Source organism: Sinohyriopsis cumingii, chromosome 1 (assembly GCF_028554795.1).
Source record: "Sinohyriopsis cumingii isolate HCF-2022 chromosome 1, ASM2855479v2, whole genome shotgun sequence".
Taxonomy (NCBI): Eukaryota; Metazoa; Mollusca; class Bivalvia; order Unionida; family Unionidae; genus Sinohyriopsis; species Sinohyriopsis cumingii.
The window spans coordinates 28,253,015-28,262,575 of NC_142961.1; the positions used below are offsets into that span (position 1 = coordinate 28,253,015).

General features: G+C 35.4%; 1 long non-coding RNA gene across 1 annotated transcript; it reads right to left on the bottom strand.

Moving 5' to 3' along the window:
- Positions 1-306: 306 nt before the first annotated feature.
- On the bottom strand, positions 307-4,211 carry LOC149806596 (uncharacterized). The gene is made up of 3 exons (XR_016424581.1): positions 4,006-4,211; positions 2,176-2,228; positions 307-1,289 (listed from the first exon to the last, which is right to left on the bottom strand). It is a non-coding gene; the product is annotated as an uncharacterized LOC149806596 (long non-coding RNA).
- Positions 4,212-9,561: the final 5,350 nt, after the last annotated feature.

The window sequence follows — 9,561 nt, forward strand, 5'->3', positions numbered from 1 at the left end:
AATGATAAAATTGTAATAATACAGAGCAATGCATGTATTAAATGATAAAAATATAATAATACAGCAATGCATATATTAAATGATAAAAATGTAATAATACAGAGCAATGCATATATTAAATGGTAAAAATGCAATAACAGCAATGCATATATTAAATGATAAAAATGTAATAATACAGAGCAATGCATATATTAAATGATAAAAATGTAATAATATAGAGCAATGCATATATTAAATGATAAAAATGCAATAACAGAGCAATGCATATATTAAATGATAAAATATAATAATACAGCAATGCATATATTAGATGATAAAAATGTAATAATACAGGGCAATGCATATATTAAATGATAAAAATGTAATAATACAGGGCAATGTATATATTAAATGATAAAAATGTAATAATACAGAGCAATGCATATATTAAATGATGAAAATGTAATAATACAGAGCAATGCATATATTAAATGATGAAAATGTAATAATACAGGGCAATGCATATATTAAATGATAAAAATGTAATAATACAGAGCAATGTATATATTAAATGATAAAAACGTAATAACACAGAGCAATGTATATATTAAATGATAAAAATATAATAATTAATAGGGAGCAACTTGAACCTAGAATTTTTATCAAGGTATATAGCCTTGAGCTAAACCTACTCTGCAGAAGCCATTTTCACCTAACAGACTAACCATAACTGTTATTTCTTACCTTTAGACCCCAGAAACTATAGGTTTCTTTGCTATCCTAAGTGCAAGCAGTCTTCCACAAAATTTGGCTTTAAAACTTATTCAGGAATTACAATTATTCTGCAAAACTCAGTCTTCTTTCAGTTAGTGACCTTGACCTTTGACACTTGAACCCCAAAATATATAGGTTTTTCCTTACTTCATGTGCAATACATCTACAAATTTAGTCCAGGTCTGTGATGAAGAACTTATGTTATTGTGTCCAAGCCATTCTTCACAGTGACCTTGGATCTTTTGACCCCAAAACCGACAGATTTCTTTTTCCAGGCATGCAATTCCGAACTAATGTTAATAAGCAGAAATCATTTTTCTTCTTCGGTCAGAGTAATCTTGATTATTTTTACCACAAAATCACTCGGTTTCATGACCCAAGTGCATTGCCATTCAGAAGGCTTGGGCCAGGCATGTGATTCAGAGCTAAATTGTGCAGAAACCGATTTCTTCCTTCAGTCACAGTGATCTTGACCTTCAACCTTCTAAATTTGTTGGACTTTTCCTTACACAAAGTGCAAGCCATTCATATGGTAACTGAAAATGGTGAAATTATGAGTTATTATGCAGAAATGTAATTTATAACAGATGTACAACATAACATAATATGTTCTGCCATATGACAGGCATATAAAACAGTAACAACATAATGCCCACTAAGTACAAAGCATTATATTACTTCATCACATACCTTACCAATATTTAATATTTTAAATACACAAATAATGCCTGCTTTTGAACAGGGATACTTTGACACTTGTCTGTTCTGCTTATGAGACAAGCAAGATGATTAAAAAATTATCCCTAATTTTGAACAAAACAAAAACAAAATATTTTTGTGTCATTCATTCTGTAATTGCACTAAAACTTTGTCTATTCAAAGAACACACTTTCATATTTTATACATTTTGATGCGATTCGGAGGAGTGAAAGCTTACAGTGTTTTATCTACAAATGGCTTCATGTAAGTCATTTGATGTGTCAAGGAAAAAAGTGAAGTCAGAATCAAAACCTATGAGTGTTATTCAAGCTGATGATCAGTCTTCAGTAGTTTTGAAAAAATAATTATATTGTTTAAATACATGACAAAAATATTAGTTATATAATGTAACTAAAGCCAATGCATGTTTTCTAAATATTTTTATACATATTTGTGATGCTTATGTTGAAGACATCACCTACAACGACACATGGAACAATCACTTGGAGATGATTCAAAAATTGTTTGATAGACTCAGTGAAGCAAATTTGACAATTAATTTATCAAAAGTGAGTTTTTACATGCTTTTGTTACATTTCGAGGACATATTATGAGACATGGACAAATTAAACCTATAGATGCTAAAGTCAAGGATGTCTCAGAATTCCCTGTGCCTATCAGTAAAAAGGAACTAATGTGATTATTAGTTATGGTTGATATTACCAGAAATTCGGTTCCAATTTTTCCATAATTGCTGAACCCCTGACTAATTTGTTCTGTAAGAAAAAAAAAACAAATTTCAGTGGTCTGAAAAATGGCAGGAAGCATTTGACATGTTAAAGACCTTACTTAAGAGTGCACAAGTTCTTTCAGCTCCAAATTTCAGTTAATCATTTAACATGTCTGGTGATTCAAATGATGTTGGGGTTGGTGCAGTATTCAAGAAGACAAAAATGTTGTAGATCATCCAGTGTCATATTTTTCTAAGAAATCAAACAAGCACCAGAAAAATCATTCCAAACTCAAGAAGGAATGTTTAGCTTTGATATTCACTTTGCAACACTATAACACATATATTAACTCATCTGTTTCTCCTTTATTGTATTTAGTGATTACAACCCCCTTACTTTCATTTGCTAGATGAAAAACAAAAATCAGATTATGAAGGTACAGTCTGATGTTGTAGGAATAAAATATTGACATCAGGCACATCAAAGGAAAAGACAATTTAATATCAGATGCACTTTCACATGTATATAAATATATTGTTTCATGTATAATTTGTGTTATTCATAAGACTTTATGTTTGACTAATTGATAAAAGAAAGCTTTATTGCATAAATCTCATTTTCTTCATGAGGGGAGGTGTTATGTATATTTAATTTGTTTGTTAGGTTTTTTATTCATTTTAGACTGTGACTTATATAAAATTGTATCTTGTAGCCGATCTTGTCCAAAATAAAGTGCTTTGTCTACATGAACTGAATCATTTTTTTTATTGTGTAAACAACTAATACATAGTTTATATAGTTTATATTTCTTTGTGTGTGTGGGTTAAATAAAAGATATTATCTTAGTATGAGTCAGTGATATTATGTTTATCATATTCTTTAGTATAATTTTAGTAAAAGACCTTTTAATTATAATTAAGATTGTTCTAGGAATGAATTTCTGGCCCACATCTGTGTTGTTCTTTGTGTCTGTTTTGTTTTCTATAATGTTGTTTACTGGATAAATTATTTATTCCTGCTGAAAGATATTGAAACAAACTCATTTATTGTATTCAGTTTATAATTTGGGTTGGAATTTATTTATTCATACTATTTATTCACTGAAATACAAAGTGCTGATCTATGATATTCTTGGATTATAGTGAATTCAAACAAGGACTTCCTGGATTATGTTATTGTGCTTCACCAAAAGACTGTTGGCACATCATTACACTTCAGTCCATTAGGACATTCGAGACTACAGGCCACTATAGGCATGTCAAAACCTTCATTGTTGGATTTTATTTGAAATACCACTAAAGTTTATTCAGAACTTTATTCACTGGAACTTGTGTTAGAAATTCTAGAACAAATTCACAGTAAGTTTTCATATCCTTTATTATAATTTTACTGGTTATAGGATGGTATCTTGCACGTCGTATGGGGTCAGACCATGATAAAATGTTTCCAATTGGGTGTGGAGCCAAGTGGAATGATTTAGGATGAAAACAATCTTTAATTTGAGATACCTATTATTATGGTTGTGAAAGCAGTGTGGGGGAAGCGCACAGGTAAAGTATTAAATATGGTCAAGAACATGTTTTCATGGAAATGGAATCATGACCCCATTAGGCATTCATACACAGATTAAAAAAAAAAAAAAAAAAACAACAAAAACAAATACCATATCACACCATACAAGTGACAAAATGTAGTGTTAATGTATTATAATTGCACTCTCACCCCTAGAAAACCTAGTGTCATTGGAGTGTTTGTATAAATTCAGCTGTGAGAAGTGCATGTGAGATCTGACCTCGATAAATGTACCGATTTTTATTTTCACCTGTGATATCATCCGCATGATAATTGTGCACCCTATGATGTTTATTAGGTTGTTCGTCTTCTAAATGCAACATTTCTTTAACATTAAACTCGCCGTGAATGATTTTTATATTCCAATTTTTTTTTAAAGTCGGCGCAGATAGAACAAGGTTTGGTTTTAAATTTGTATGGTTTAAGGGATTAAAATGATCTTCAGCTAGACACTAAATGTGCCATCAAAAAAATTACTTCTGAAAACCGGAAGTGGGGTACGATTTATAACGTACCGGTGCCAGACTGTCCGTTATGCTTACACTCAAATATACTCAGGTACACTGCACTCTACCCATACAATATATTTAAAGAGGTATATTTATAAACGTAGAAAAGTTTATATTCGATAATTGATGCAGTTACATCCTAAAAATAAAAATAAAATAAAAACATAAGACAAAAAAAAAAAAAAATAAATGAACTTGAGTATATAGTCTTTGTTCCGAGTACAATGTATATACTAAACGAAACTGACCTACATTATTTAATTGTACTTAACTGCAATAAGAGTTTGTTGCCTGGTTGAATACCTGCAATTTCTGTAATGATTAGTAAAACTATTCGCAGTGAAGCATGATTTTATTTTTGACATTATACTGAATAATGGAAGTTTTTCACTTCGGACAATTTGGATGTTTTTGTAATAGTGAAAGCATTTTCAGTTAAACCAAACCTTCTGTTTTGTAGTTCATTTCACTTAATGGTGGAAGTTTACATTTCTGGCAACTTTGATTGGCAATTCAGATGTTGTTTGTTCTATGCATATCTTGTGAATGAGTTTGACATCTTTCATTGGTTATTTATCATTTTGTTTGGACAGTAATAAATTCATTAAGTATGTATATATTTAATGTGTAGCAAGTTTGGCTTCTACCAAAAAAACGTCGATATGCTCTTGAATATTGTTCTCGAAGTTTGTTCACCGAATTCATTTGCAATGGCACGTTCCAAATGAGCCAGAGTATCATGCTGGTGCAGCAAATGCGGAGAATGCTAGGAGGACACATCGTGTGGGAGACCTGCCAGAAATGGTTTAATCACAGTTTCGGACTGGCACATTATCTAACCACTTCCCTTTTGACGGAACAAATTAAAGAAAATAAAAGAACATAACAGGTCTACGTAGATACACTAAACATACCCAATTCCACGATAGTAGTGGGGGGGGGGGGGGGCTGTTTAGCGACAATGGGAAAATACACTACAGATCCCCCTTAGGCATGTTTAGCGACAACACTTTTTCTTGTTAAAGAACACCTATCCACTCTGGGCACGTTTAGCGACAAGGGGAATTTAACATGGAGAATATTGGACCTGTATAGCGATAAGGGAAAGTTGGGTGTTGTATAGGGTAGCTGGTGGTGGCAGTGCCGTCTTAAGGCATGAGTAGTGTATAGGGACGATTCAGCGTCAAGGGGACTTTAATGTTAAAATAGTGAGTTTGCCCTTTGGCGTCTATGTAAATTTAACATGGGGAAATTTTTTTATGGCTTTTGGCGTCAAGGGGAATTTAACATAGGGAAATTTTATATGGAATATAGCGTCAAGGGAAATTTAACATGGTGGGACTGTATAGCGTCAAGGGAAATTTAACATGGTGGGACTGTATAGCGTCAAGGGAAATTGAACATGGGAAATGGATAGAACACAGACAATAGACAACAGACATTTAAAAAAAAAATTAGGTATGAAAGTTAATTTCTTTTCGAGGCATATGATTGGCCCTGAAAAGGGCCTTTGGGTTCTTCTTCTGCTTCTTCTTCTTCTATTTTCTCCATTTCTTCATCCATCTCCAGACCTTTCCAAAAATTCCTTTCTTCTTCCTCTTTTCATTTTCTGGTAACCAGTCAGGATGACTCATAGACCTGAACTTCTCCTATATCTTGATCCAATTATTATTCAACCTCTAAAACTCTTCCTGTTTCTTTAAGTTTTCCTTATCCTTTCTTTCTTTACTCCATTTCTCTTTAATCTTCTTTGCTGCTTCCTCCATCACTTTTCTCATAAGTTCTTCAGCTTTCTTCATATTGTCCAGGCCTCTCTTGACAAATGGCCAATCTGACCATTTCACTATGCCTTCCAAAAAACACCTTACTTCTATAATGTTATCCAGAGCCTCTTTTAAAGTTCCAACTCTGACATAGGGTGGATTAATGAACCCTCTCAACTTCTTCACTTCTTCTTCTATGATCTCCTCTATCTTCTCCCTGGCTACTTTTAGTTTGTTAGCAAAGTCCAGGCTGTTTCTTATCATCCATTCTCTTTCAATTCTTTCCAATACATATTCACTATCTATCATCCAATAGTATGTTTCCTTTAAATTGTTGAACAAGTTTGAAGCTGCTGCCATCTTCTTCTTTCAGTTATTCCGTAGAATGGCTCGAACGACGAACGCTATGCGTTCTTATATGAAAAGCACGGACGTGAAGGAAAACATCCCCATATTTTTCCCTTCTCATATTATCTACTATCCACACTAATGTAATGAGACAGCATAAACATAACCAAAATCTATTATCCACACCCGGGAAGCAGCAAAATCAAACCCAAAATATACTATCCAAATACTCCGAAGCAGCAATAACATAACCCAAATATACTATCCACACATGGGAAGCAACAAAAAACACAACCATAATCTACTATCCACACACGGTAAGCAGCAATAACATAACCAAAATATACTATCCAAATACTCCAAAGCAGCAATAACATAACCCAAATATACTGTCCACACACGGGAAGCAACAAAAAACACAACCATAATCTACTATCCACAGACAGTAAGCAGCAATAACATAACCAAAATATACTATCCACACACGCTAAACAACAAAAACATAACCATAAAACCATAATCTACTATCCACACAAACGAACGTGAGTACTTACAAAAAAAAATAATCTACCATTCACACAAACTTACTTGATCGCTTACTAACACAATCACACACACCAAGAAACGAGTCAGTGTTTATTTTCACACTACTCCACATTTTCACATTGGCAAATTGAATAGTTTTTCTTTTCTAGAGTTTTTAATATCCCAGGCTGCGATGATGCAGAAAATACACACAATATTGTCCACACACCAAGGAATCTGTACCTTGTAATTTCACATTATTGAATCGTGTGGTTTGAGCATTTCGTCTCATAAAGTCAATGATATCGTCTTGCAAAGGGGGCAATCCATACGAATCGAAATATTCCACACATCCTTCTTGAGGAAAGTAGACAGCTACCCAGTGGGTTCCTGGGAGATGACTGTCGTCCGTGTTGATCACATAAACTTGATGGTCTTGAGGTTTGCGATGAGGGAGTTCATCTTTAGTACATACGACTTGATTCCAAGAAGCAGTGTACGAACTGTGGTTCAAAAGGTAATAAAGTTCTCATGTATCCATGTTTGTGTTTTTTTTCCTTCACAAGTGATAATAAGTGATCAATTCGATCCTGATTTTCTCTTGGAAAATGTCTGTCATGTAAAGGGGTACGAACTTCGACTTCGGACCCTGGTTCACGAGAGTTTCGATGTGACGGATCTCCAGAGGCGTTAATGGAGGAGAAGAATATTTATGCAAGCCTTTATACCACTGATCAAATACGAATTCTCTCTCGATGAGACTCAAAGCTTTTTCCAGATACTCGTCCAATTTTTCTTCTTGACTCAGCATCAGGCATTTATCGTGTTGAATTTGACTGGGATGATCGCTTTGACATCCATAGCAATCTTTCTTGATCAATTCCTTAATTTTATCTCCCAGGACTGTAGCGAAACAGGAGACTAAATGGGTTTCTTGTTCTGGCCATCTTGACTTCATCATGATAACTTCTTCGTCTTTGTCTTGGGATTCTTCTTCCATGGTCTCCTCACATTCCATGTCCAAAGTTTCTCCACTAGGTAAAGAAGGATAACAGTCTTCCATGGCATCTAATAATCTAGAATGACTTCTTTCAAACTGTTGATTTCTATCGTATTATCAAATTCTGCATACAGGATGACGTTCACTGTCTCCTCCAACCCGTTTTTAAACTGAAGTTCCACTCGAATCTGGCCTGATTTTATAGGGTGGAAATGACCCTCGTCGCTGCCTTGGTCTGGAATGAAATCAAAAGCCCACAAAGCGTAGCCTCCATCATATTCTTCGTACGTAATGCCATGAATGGTGTTGGTTCCTAACTGTCCGGTGGCTTCGTACAGGGACAAGTACGATCTCAAGTAATTCTTCTTGTCAAGGTCAGGTTCGAAAGACCGAGTACACAAGGTCTTGCCATCGCGACTGACTTTGAGTTTGGATACGCCAAAGTGATGAAAGTTGAAAGGATTTTTTTTCCAAAGCTCCGTTGAAGGCTGCATTCTCGACGATACCAAGGATTAAACATTTGGGTAACTGTCCTTGGAACAGATGATCTTCGATCATGGATCGCTGACCCTTGGGAATGGTGACGGTTTTCACTTTCACACGTCGTATCGGATACTTGGCGGTCGTTCTGCTCAACGTGTGACTAATGTCGTTTTCCACTTTAGGTAACACTTCCACACGGCGTACGTAGAGTCTGGCTTGTTCGATTTTGGTTTTGTAAGTGGCATCTTTTGCAGCCATCAAATGGAAAGCGACACTGCTACGAGTCAGTCTCAGGCGGACATCCATCCCGTTCAGCAAATACTTCTCTTGCAACCACATGTCCAAGTGCAAACGATCCATCAGTTCTAAATGTTTGTTTGGACCTTTGATTTTGTTTTGTCGATGTTCAAATCTATCATTGTCATCCCCTATTCTGTCGAACTCGTCCGCATCGTCTGGTTTCCATAGCACGCAGGCATCCAGATGAGTGTCCTTAGCGTCTATTCCGTACGTCAAGAGATTTTCCAGGTAGGCACGGTAAGGGTAAGTATCCATGCTGCTACTGACTAGTTTGTTATTCAAGTACAAGTCCAGTCCACTGAACAAGGAATGCATGAAATTATTGACGGGGGCTACTGCATCATCATCCTTGATATCGGGACCATCTGCGCTCGTGTCGATCACTTTCACTTTCAAGTACAGGTAATTGCTATTCAGATCGATGTAATCCTCGGGCTGTCTTTTGATTTCAAACTCGATGAGAGCGGAATCTGTCAAAGAGGAGACCGGGTGAAATTCCATCCATTGGGATTCTTGCATCGTCATGATAGTGGGTGGCATGGCAAACACATCCAGTTCCGACTTGGAACAGGCGCAAGACTCTCGGTGCATCATTTTTCTATTTCTCAATAATTTAATAATCGAAAACGTCTAAGTCTCGAACAGTTCTTATTTTCTTTGTCTTTCTAGCTTTAGAAGTGTGAAGTCTGGTGAAAGGATGTTTTCTTCGTCGTCTCTTTCTGACTTGTCCTTGCTGTGGCGCCAGGGAAGTAGGAATGCCTGACTCGGTAGCGTGAAGGGCATTTACAGGTGTTTCTCGTCGGCCCAAAATGTCTTTGCCCGTTTGTAGCAAGACATTTTTGCCTGCTCTCAAGGAGGCTTATTTTGGGTTTTGTTTG